We start from the raw sequence: 11,774 nt of genomic DNA, 5'->3' as shown, positions 1-11,774 counted from the left end.
ACAAAGTTGTTAGTGGCTAGACAGCTAGAGACTGGAAGCTTGGGCACAGAGATCAAATTAGACCACAGACTGGGAACTGAAGCATTCAAATTCAAAGGTACCTCAGGCACTGAAACCTAACTGATTTATCAGGTTACATAGTTAGAAGGGAGGCAAGTAGGCAGATATAAAAGTGGGAGTCAGTAGCTCCCAGAAGAACAACTTTCTAACGCTAGCCAAAACATCTTTAAAGAAGAAAGGTTCTCTTGAAAAAAGGCTTTAATTGGATTACATACCTAAGAAGATGGTGATATATCTGTGCCTACATGCATGTGGTTAAAATGATGCAGTATTCACCAATATATTCCAGATTCCTGGTGTGAATAATGTACTTCAAGTATTAATCAGAAAATGAAAGGTTTTTTGCAAATAAAATATATAGCAGAAAACAAGACAGCACTTTCTATCAAACTAGGGGTTCCCTTTTTCCCTGCTATTGATTGTAAAATTCACAGTAGTTATGGAACAGGAGGGAAGGGATTGCATTCATGAGGCTTCTCTTGTGCATTTCTTAACTTATGCCTGGCTCTGTATTACACTAAACATGAATGCCAAAGATGCCCTGTATTTTTCTATCAGTTGTTACTCTTCACTTTGTTATGTGTTGATAGAAAAGAGCATTCAGCCTATTGCTGTATAAACCCATATGCAGTGTCAACCTTGTGCAAAAGTTGAATTCATCTAGCTCATAAACTTTTTGTAGAAATATATATCGCAAGAAAACTGGGACTGCTGTTTTAATACCCTGTAACATCAAAGCCTCTTCTGGTGAACCTCATGGAGCAGAGCTTGAGTAAGTTGCAGGTGATGCTTCCTGTCTATATTCTCTGAAAAATCCCAATTTACACAAGAAAGAAATCCTAAATAATTCTTAAATAACAAAAACATTGTTTGCTCCACTAATTTGAATGAGTCGCTATCAGGGCTTTAGTTGTTGTTCATCCTAGGTATGATGGGAGTTGAATCTTCTCAGTATAAAGGGCAGGCCTGTTCCTACAATCACATTCTCCTTCCCACTTTGACTGTACAATTGCAAAGCAGGAGTCAGCTTTACTCTTGCTGTTTGTTCATCAAGGAAAAAGCAGGGCTGGGCATCTCGGGCACCGAAACCTGCCAGACACTTCCATTTCCCAGGAATGGTGACGCCACATCACTCCCATCCTTCATGCACTGAGCTAGGAAGTGGGTGCAGAAAATAGTATTTTAAACACACAAAGTTTGTGTCAGAAAGTATTTGTGAGCACAGTTTGGATCTGGAAAACATACTGGTGAGCTATGGATAAAAGGATTGAGAGCTGGTGAGATACAGAGCCTCAGCAGAAAGAACAGGGACTGTGATGCAAGTAGAAGGTAAGTTTGGAGGACGTGTTCTTCCTCCAAAGGGTGGTAGAGGGTAGCAGTCATGATCTGAAGTTCAGTTTTGGGTAAGAAGGCAAGTAAAGCCAGAGCATGAGGGTTCAGTTTTATGCTGCTGGATCAAGGCACATAAAGAACATTCACAGAGCTGCAGCTGCCCTCAGTTGTGCAAGCTCCATTTGAGAGCACCAACTGTCAATCAAGAACATGGCCTGCAGGGGATCAATCCTGTTCTTTAGCAAGACTGATGAAGAATTGTAGGATGAAAGCCACGGCAAGGGAGCTGCACTAGATGATCTTTAAAAGGTCTCTAGCAACCCAAACCCTTCTCTGTGCCCTGCTCCCCTCCAGCATAATACTCATGAGGTTCAGGGGGCCTCAGATTTGCAACACCAGAACTGACAACATACCATTGCACATTAAAAACAAAACACTGATTCTTTCCCTTGGCAAAGAAGATTGTGAATTTAGTGGTTTAGGTATTTCTACCTCCCTGCATTTTATGTTAAACAGTAGCTTACACAGTCCAGAACTCATTCTTCCTAGTGCACATCCCAGAGCAACCTACATTTACAAAGTTCCAATAGTTTGTTGTCTAAATAAACTGAAGTAACTTTTTGTACCATGCTACTTTCCAGTAAGGGCTGCAACCCACAGCTGTGCATTAGTTAGGACATCGCACCTGGTGGTGGGTTGAAATTTCCCCCCCTAAAACTACCACACACCTGAGCACTAGAATTGTTCACTGCTAGGCAGACCAAAGATTTCTTGTATTTTCCTGAGTGACTTCTTTACTCATAGGCTGTTTTACAACTGAATGCAGCACACAACTTCCTCTGTCTTGCACTATGCTTTTTTTATTTACATTTCACATATTATTAGGCACTTAGATCCTCTCTGACCATGAATCACTTTTGTATTTGTAGCTTTTAATAGCATGACTAAGTAGACACTTGTCTGACAAGTGCAGCATGCAGAAAAAGCAGGTATACAATCCACCACTGAAGGTGAGTACACTGCAGAGAAGTCATACTGCCAGACCTGCAACCTGGAGGCAGAAGTCTTTGATATCACAACCTCAAGCACAGTGCAAGAACAACAGGTCTCAGAAGCTGCCTTTTATTACCATGTGTGAAACTATTACTATTGAACCAGTAAGGAACAAGAAAGATCCAAAAGTAAGGCTGTTTAAGAGAAAGTAACATTACAAATATTTACTTTGCCATTCAGAGTCAATGCCAATAAAGAGGAGCTATGTAGCAACCATCTAAAAAACATTTGCATCAAAATCCAATGACTAGACTTCTACAATTTAATGAAGCAGTTTCGAAGTGGGAAGAGACAGGAAGGACAGGGATAGAGTTTCTGGGCACATATGAAGCAGTATAGTTTCATCAGAGCAGTAGTTTCTCCCTTAAATGTTCCTAATTTGGACTCCAGAAGAAAATGTTTGGCTTGATCTGTTTTGGAATGACCTCCTTGGAGGACGCCTATTCCAAAACATTCACCATGAGAACAGTCAAGACACTGGAATCATCTCCCAAAGGAAGTAGTGGGTTCCCCTACATTGGTCAGCTTTAAGGCTCAGCTTGACAGAGTGCTGAGACATCTCATTTCAACACCACCATCACCTAGAAAGGTTGGACCACATGATCCTTGAGGTCCTTCCCAACCTGGCATTTTATGTTTTCTTATTAGTGTTGTCACATAAACCTTCTGTTCTACAAAGTATGGCCTGATATAATACAGACATTACATTTTCATCTCTCCTGTTCTGAAGAAACAGGAGAGGTGGTGACAACTTCTTATTGCCTTGCTTTAAGCCATATTTCTAATGGGACAACTCTCAGTATCACCACCCAGCTCCACCAGTTTTGTCAGCACTGCACTTTCTTTCATTAGGCTGAAGGGTAAGTCAGATCCTCAGAAAGCATCAAACCACCAAAATGCCAGAAAACTTCTCCTCCAGACAAGTGCCAGAGAAGGCCTGAGCACACTGTCAAAGAAGATCAACTTGTATCTTAAACTGCCTGGAAACTGGAAGCTTAGATCCCCAGCCTAATAACTATAATTAAAAAAGCTATCACTGGCTTTAGTTTGGACCTGGGACAGTAAATGTACAAGGTTTTCTTCAGAAGCTGAAGCAGAACATGGCTCATTAGCTTCTGATCAACTATCACTCAACTATAGACACCAAATAAGAGGAAACTTCCACTGAACAGCTTATAATTCAAGTAACTTTCCATTTACACATGGCTATTAACTGAAGCACACATTCTTTTGCCCTCTTTAGCTTCAACAGCAACTTTGATTCTGGCTTCAGCTGAAGGAAGAACAGGTCCTGAAAATTTGCTGTCTATGATTAAGTTCAAGGTCTTAATCTCTGCTTTGAAACAAATGCCCGCTTCAAATTTAATCTCATTAGGATCAAAATTTCCCTTCCTTTCAAACAATCAAGTTTGATTAGTGAGATATCCTTGATCATAAGCCACTTTCATTACCTGAAGGGTATTTATTGTTTGATTACTCTAAAACTTACTTAGTTTTATCTATATCTACAGACAAACGAGTATGGTGGCCTTACTATATTCCCTTATGTTCCACAACCAGAGCAGTTGTCTGTAAACACTATCAGGCTCAGCTGAACTCCAGCCACCACAGGATAATGCAGGGAAACAGTACTGCTTTGTCCAGTTTGTTCGCTACAGCTAAAAGGAGCAGGTAGCATCGCTTCTTGCCTGCCAAGAAGCCTAACCACATGCTGAGGGCACTCTCCTGGAAGCCAGGTGCTGTCAGTTTGAATATACCCTCAGCCTCAGGGTATAACTGAACCTACAGATGAACTTCATACTGGACCAGGTCCTAAGACACCAGCATAAGAATCTTGCATTGCTGCTTTTGCAGCCTTCTCTGAGGTCAGATACGGCCTTTGTTACTGAACAGCACTCAGGGTACAGCAGAATGTAAGCAAAGGGATAAGAACTATTTTTCTGCCCTGGTGTATGACATCAAATTACAAATATGACAAACAATTCCCTGCCAAAGAATACAAGTTAGAGACAACAAGAAGTCAAAACACTGAGGAATAAGACTGGCAAGGTTTAGGAAAACAATTTGATGGGAAACCAAAAACCACTAACTTACCTCTTTTAAGGTTTTTCAAAGTTTCAAATCAAATGATACCATTAAAACAGACTTTTTAGAATCAAAATCACAATTATGTAGTTTCAGGACCCTTCTGACACCTACCCTTAGGTATTTTAATAATTCACTACTAGTTCAGAAAAGGCACACGGAGAGACAACAGCTCTATCCCATCTAAATATTCTAAACAAGGTGAAATACACAACGTTGTTCTGTTGAATCAGTTCTAAGAAGGACTAGGAGCCAGTTTAGAACCCAAACAGAACTGTCCATACAGCATGCTAACAGCAAACACATCTAACTTTACTCTCCAGGAGTATGATTCATTCAAAGTGGGGAATATATTTGAAGCCTCTAAGACATTCTTGTGTACAGCAACTGTTCACTAAATCACCTCAACAGAAAACTACACTAAGACCAGCAGAATCAGTCACCTGGGTTGTCAAAGGCAAAGAAATTTTAGCTTCAGGAAGCTAAAATATGGTTTCTGCTTTGTGAACAAATAGGCAACCAGTGAAGTGGTACTGAGAAGTATCTGAAAGGACTTGCTGTCATGAAGACACAATCGTATTTCTCAGTAACACACAAACCTCTAGGTAAGGCAATTGTCCTGGCTTTGCTGTGACAGAACCACTGGCCAGCCAGGGGCTGAAGGCCATTAGCAGTTTTGAGTCAGCCAGGGCAGCTGCCTCCAGTTGGCTCACGGCTGAAACCCAGACCAGAAACAGCACAAACAATATAAAGGGAGCAGTTGGGTGAAGAGAAAGGGACTCTTCCATTTAGAGCTCCCACTCTTGAGAATTGCTTTCTTGTTTATTGTGACTGCTGTATCTATGCTGGGCTGAGTATAACCTTCAGATACTTTATACTGGCATTTATATCAGTTTTGTTGTTTCATTAATCTGTTTTCATTTCAACCCATGTGTCCTTTCTCCTCCTCCAGATCCCCCTACTCTGTGGGGGGAGGAAGCATCGGGTGAGAGATCAACTAATATAATTTAGCATCAGATATGGGCTAAAGGTAGAGAGCAATCCAGGGGAAACCTCTGGCTACTGACCAGTCAGTGAAGAGCACCAGACAGATAAACCAGATGTATGACAAAGACTTCAATGTACTGCCACTGCATGCAGTGTCTGCAGGGCATTGCAAGGGCTTCTGCTTTTGATCTCCTACCAGCAGCAGCTGCTCCTTCTAGAGGCCCAGCACTGCTCACCATCTGAGCCATGGCAGCCTGGCTGTGCAAGGGGCAGTGGCAAGGGCCCTGCACCCTCCCCTGTGCCTCTCTTTGGAAAGACTACACACACACACATTAATTAAAAAACCAACCTGACAACAAGAAATCCACCCATTTTCAAGACACAAAAGGGCAAATGGAGAGAAAAGGCACCTGTAATGACAGGGGGGAAAAGTCTGCTACAAAAGCCAGTCAGAACCAGCCATCGGAAAGCTGCCAACACAGCCATGCTTCCTCTGGTGAGGAAAAACACGTCCCTTTGGCCAGCTGTTCATGAGCAAAAGTACAGCAGCTCGCAGACTCGATCTGGGGAGTGCCCACACGCCATCAGTCGCATCCCCTGCACAGCCTCCAGCTTCGCTGAGGTGGCCCCAGGCTGGCGGCCTAAGGAGAAGCGACAGCTCCCAACACTTAACACGTGGAGACAAGGCAGAAGCCTCACAAAGCACCTCAGGGGCATGTGACAACGCCAGCGGTTCTTCCCTTCCCCTGACAGCTAAATGTCTCCAGACAGGGAGAACAGTTCCTCTCCTGCCCAGCCTACTCACGGTTTGCGGCTGGACTCCTGCAGCTCCGCGGCGCCCCCAGGCCGGAGGCGCCATTGCCGCCCTCTCCAGGTGCCGCTGCCCGCTGCGCCTCAGCAGCTCGGCCCTGCCCACAGCGGGCAGCGCACAGGTCTCTGTGCACCGAGCTTACAAAGCCAGCCTCTCGATTCCGGAACTGAAACGGGCACGTTTCTGTAGATCCCAGGTGGATTCATGACATACCCTTTGCATGACCTACTCTTTCCTCCTACAGCCTTCCCAAAGCCTCTGGAGCGTTCGAGAAGTGCTAAAAGCTGAGAGACGAAAGCACACAGGTGAAGAAAATTAGTAAGTCAGCTGGTGCTAATGAATGCTTAAGGCTGAATGAGGCTTAACAATGTGCAGCTGCAAAACGCTCCCCTTAAAGTTACACTGAAAACTGCTTTTAAAAACAGTTGTTTAAAAAAAAGTGTCCCAGAGCCAATACTGCTTACTTTTTGCCACAATGGAACATGAGGATGGAACTGCACATGATTCAGAATACAGAATAAACCAGGATCATCGAGTCTAACCCATCACCCAACACCATCTAATCAACTAAACCTTGGCACCAAGGGCCTCATCCTCTTAAACACCTGCAGTGATGGTGACTCCACCACCTCCCTGGGCAGCCCATTCCAATGGCCAATCTCTCTTTTTGTGAAGAATTTCTTCCTAACATCCAGCCCAAACCTCCTCTGGTGCAGCTTGAGACTGTGTCCTCTTATTCTGTCACAGATTGCCTGGGAGAAGAGACCACCCCCCTACCCTTTAGGTAGTTGCAGACAGCAATAAGGTCTCCCCTGAGCCTCCTCTTCTCCAGGCTAAACACCCCCAGCTCCCTCAGCCACTCCTCGTAGGGCTTGTGCTCCAGACCCCTCACCAGCCTTGTTGCCCTTCTCTGGATGTGTTCCAGCAACTCAACATCTTTCTTAAACTGAGGGGCCCAGAACTGGACACAGTACTCAAGGTATTCTCTTATGGTGATATTATCCCTTCTGGTTAAAGGGCCTCAAATACATTCAAGTCAAAGGAATCTCAACAGCAAATAGCCTTTGATCACCAAGTGAAATATCTATTCTAAGGTACCCAGTGCTCTTAGAAGTAGAATGGAGCATTCCACCTTAAGAGGTTATAAATCTGACCCCTGATCTTTTCTGATAGAATTAAAATGTTCTACAAGCCATGTAATTAAAGCTAGTGTTGTCTTCATTTGAAACCCCATTGCTTTTCAAAGGTTTAATGCCATTTGTAAAGAATGGGGCAACACCAATACTCTTAAACTTTACTAAAACAATAGCAGCCAGTGTGAAAGAGGAAGCTTTTGGCACACATGGCTAGTGCAAGGTCACTGTTTATAAAACAAACACAGATAAAAATTTAAACATATACACAGCACTGAGCCTTTAGTTTATGAAGTTTCTAATTATGTAATAAATCCATTAAGTTTAATACATTTAGAGCATCAAAAGCTTCACAGTACTGGTAAGGTTGAAGCAACAGAACACTACAGATATTCTCCATGTAACTGAAGAGCACAGTGTACTTTTTTTTGATGTGTAATTCTATTCTATTCTATTTATCATCCCATCCTGCATCCCCTTTTCATTTGCCACTGGCAAAAAGCAATATTCCAAAGAAAAGGTTCACAATGTGCTGCTCTTGTGTATGGAATTTGGCAAACTCTACTTTCAGCACCTTGTTTTATAAAGGACTGTTGCCTGTAGAAAGGGGAAATGAGCCTAAATATTGCACAGCTTTGGATTTCTCCTTTCAAGCTTTGGTATCATTCCTGGAGGTGTTCAAGAGGAGGGGATTGGACATAGCACTTGGTACCGTGGTTTAGTAGCCATGAGGTCTTGGGTGACAGGTTGGACTTGATGATCTCTGAGGTCTTCTCCAACCTTATTGATTCTATGTGTATGAAGATATTAAATAGTTAAAGGTCAATGACTAACAGCCATCAATAGCTTGGGTTCCCAAAAGAGAACATAATAATTGTAGGAATCAGTTCCCCCTCCTTCAGTTAAAACAGCATGTTAGAGATCTAGTGTTCTGACAGTATTATGTCATAGTATTACATACAAGGCAGATTAAATACCCTAGCACTGCTCCCAGGCACTTTCAGTGTGCTGGGATGGCTAAGGGTTGGCCTCCTGAGTGGTTTTGCTTCAGGAAAATTAGACCAAACTAGTGCTTTAAGCACTGGATATGACCCTACAGGAAGAAATATCATTAATACCTAATTCACAATGTATGGAAATAAATAACTAGAAAATTAGTATCTCCTAGTATGATTCTAGACTAGATTCTAGGCCCTAGGCCCTCCTGACATCAGTTTGATGTGAATCTAAACAGACAAAACCATAGGAACTGTTACAGTACAAAACTGCCAAGTTTACTGTCTTCAGCAGAGGCTTTTTACAATACTGAGGTCAGAGGTTCAAGGACTCCTGAAATTTCAGGAACCTTATGACTTAGGTTACCTCACATCACCACCTTTTGACTACTAGGGATCTCATCAGAGTTAAATTAACTTCCTTAAACCCTGCAAGTGTTTTGTTGCTATACCTGCACTTTCAGAAAGTTTAGATGACTTCTCTTACGGGGGAGTCATCAAGATACACAGATATGAGGGGGGACTAAAAAGCAAGCGTGTTGTTTTCCATTACCAGGCCACTCAAAATTTGGTTCTATGTTAAAATTAGAAAACAAAGCAACACATTTTAATGAGATTTATGTTTTGTACCTTCCACTATTTTGTAAATCTATTTATATAAGCTATTTAGTTTGCAAAGAACTCAAGGATGTGTATTGCCCAAGTGGCAACAGGGCAAATATTAAATATGGAACTTAAACCTTCTTTTCACACTCACCTCAGATGTTGCATTTAGAAACAATTCTGGAGCCTTCTGGTTTTGTTGATTTTTTTTCTTGTAAAAAAGAACACAAACATGTATGTAGCTCAAACACACACTGGAGTAAACCCAAGCACACCTACAAGGTAAAGGTGGTATTTTCACACTATGTGCCTTACCTGGGAGAAAAAAAGTTAAACTGATTTTCACAGCAGGACTACTGTAGACCACCATCTCTGTGTGTTTAGCCTCCCTGTAAAAATAGTAGTTGCTCAGCTGGGGTGTATTCTTTTAGGTGGTGTGCTACCTAGAATAAATGAGTCAGCACTGCGTGACCAAGGTTTCCACCACTTTGAGATGGGAAGTGCCAGCAAAGCACATAACAACAGAGTATGTCAGGACAGAGAGAGCATTGTCTCTTGTAGCTATTTGTCTCTAAGATGGAGACATGGACTTGATGGACCACCCAATGGATAAGGAACTGGCTAGATGGATTGACTTAAAGAGTTGTGATCAACAGCTCCATGTCCAGGTGGAGACCAGTGACAAGTGGAATTCCTCAGGGAGCTGTACTGGCTCCAGGGCTGTTTGACATCTTTGTCAGATGCATGGACTCGAGTGCACTCTCAGCAGGTTTGCTGACAACACCAAGCTGTGTGGTGGGCTCACTGGAGAGAAAGGATGCCATCCAGGAGGATCTTGATAGGCTCAAGAAGTTGGCCAGTACCAACTGGATGAGATTCAACAAATCAAAGTCCAAGGCCCTGCATCTGAGTGGGGCCAATGTCAGGCACAAACACAGGCTGAGTGCAGTGAGTTGAGAGTAGCTCTGAAGAATTTGGTGTATCGATTAAGGACAAGCTCATCATGAGCCAGCAGTGTGCTCATGCAGCCCAGAAGGCAAATCATAACCTAGGCTATATCAACAGGAGTGATTCTACCCCTTTACTCTGCTCATGAGACACCACCTCAAATACTGAATCCAGTTCTGATGTTGCCATCATCAGAAGGGCACAAAGCTGTTGGAGAGTCCAGAGGAAGACCACAAAGATGATCCAAGGGCTGGAACACCTCTGCTATGAAGACAGGCTGCGGGAGCTGGGGGTGTTCAGCCTAGGGAAGATTTTTGGGGGAACCTTACAGCTGCCAACCAATACCTACCAGAAACGGATCCTACAGGAAGGCTGGAGAGGGACTTTTCATAAGGGCGCCAAGCAATAGGACAAGGGAAAATGATTTGAAGATGAGGGAGAGTAGTTTTAGATTGGATCTTAGGAAGAAGCTCAAGGGTGGTGAGACTCTGGAATAGGCTGCCCAGGGAGGCTGTGGATGTCTCCTCCTTGGGGGTGTTTTGAGGCCAGGTTGGATGAGGCCTTGAGGAGCTGAGTCTAGCTGAGGGGTGTCCCTGCCCCTGGTGGGGAGGTTGGAGCAATCACACAGGAGGAATGGACAGCCTCTGATGCTTTCCTCAAGACTACACTTTTTCCACTAGGAAAATCTACCAATTATATACTGATAAATCAATTCTTGCCTAGAATTTCTGAATTAGGGAAGGTTCTTGAGGGGGGCTTTTTGTACCCTTTTTTTCCCCAGATGTATTAAATATTTACGCAGACAAGATGTTGGACTTACAGGCATGACGTCTACTTAAAACAGTTCCTACAATAAAGGTGAGGAGTATGTATGTTAAAAATCAACCATACCCCAAAAGCTACATGGAATATAAACCACATTTCAAGGCCTTTCCCTTCAGGTTCTGAGTGCAAGTCCTTTGGGTCTTACTCTCAAAAGAAAAGGAAATCAGTTCGCTAATAATTGGAGGTGATTTTGCTAAATGAAAGAAATTGATTTCAGCACTTCCTTTTTTCCCCCCTCAGCACCACTACAGTTCTTCTGTTGCAAAAAAACCCAAACACCCCTAACACCCAATAAAGGTTTTAGTTTATTGTGGGGGATAACATCCTAAGGCTGTATTAGAGGTTACTGTCTGTACTCTACCAATGAAGCCTCACCACAGCATTCGTACGCATTGGTGAACTAAGCAGCTAAGAATTCAATTAAAGAAAAGCAGCAAATTTCTTTTTTTTTTGGTTTTACCATTTTAATACAATTTAAAAAAAAAAAAAGAGTAAATGTTATGCATGGCAATGTTTATTAAACAATCACATTTCATTTAAGCATTAAAATGCAGCAGTCTGGAAAATCTGCCAGAAACAACGTTTGGCTTCAGGAAAGGCGGTTATGAAATTACTTCCAATAAAATTCAAATACTCTCTTGTCTGTTGATTAGTTGAATGCTTTAGACTGGAAGGAACAAAAAGTGCAAATCAGCTGAATGTTACTTTCAGAAGTAAAGTCTTAGTGTCCTACAAGCAGTTACTGAAAGGCCTCACCCTCAATCTTCATGATAAAGGACAAAATTCCCCAATTTTTATACAATTATCAATTTACTGTAACATTTCAAACAAGGTAACATTATTACTAAACTAAATGTCAGAATAGAACTGCAGTATTCTTCCTGCCACAAGCACCTTTTTTTCCTTTCTTTAAAAATAAGAATCTAATTTGCTTGACATGAG

The sequence above is a fragment of the Dryobates pubescens genome, chromosome 5 (assembly GCF_014839835.1).
Source record: "Dryobates pubescens isolate bDryPub1 chromosome 5, bDryPub1.pri, whole genome shotgun sequence".
Lineage (NCBI taxonomy): Eukaryota > Metazoa > Chordata > Aves > Piciformes > Picidae > Dryobates > Dryobates pubescens.
Note: the sequence above shows the minus strand (reverse complement) of the source record.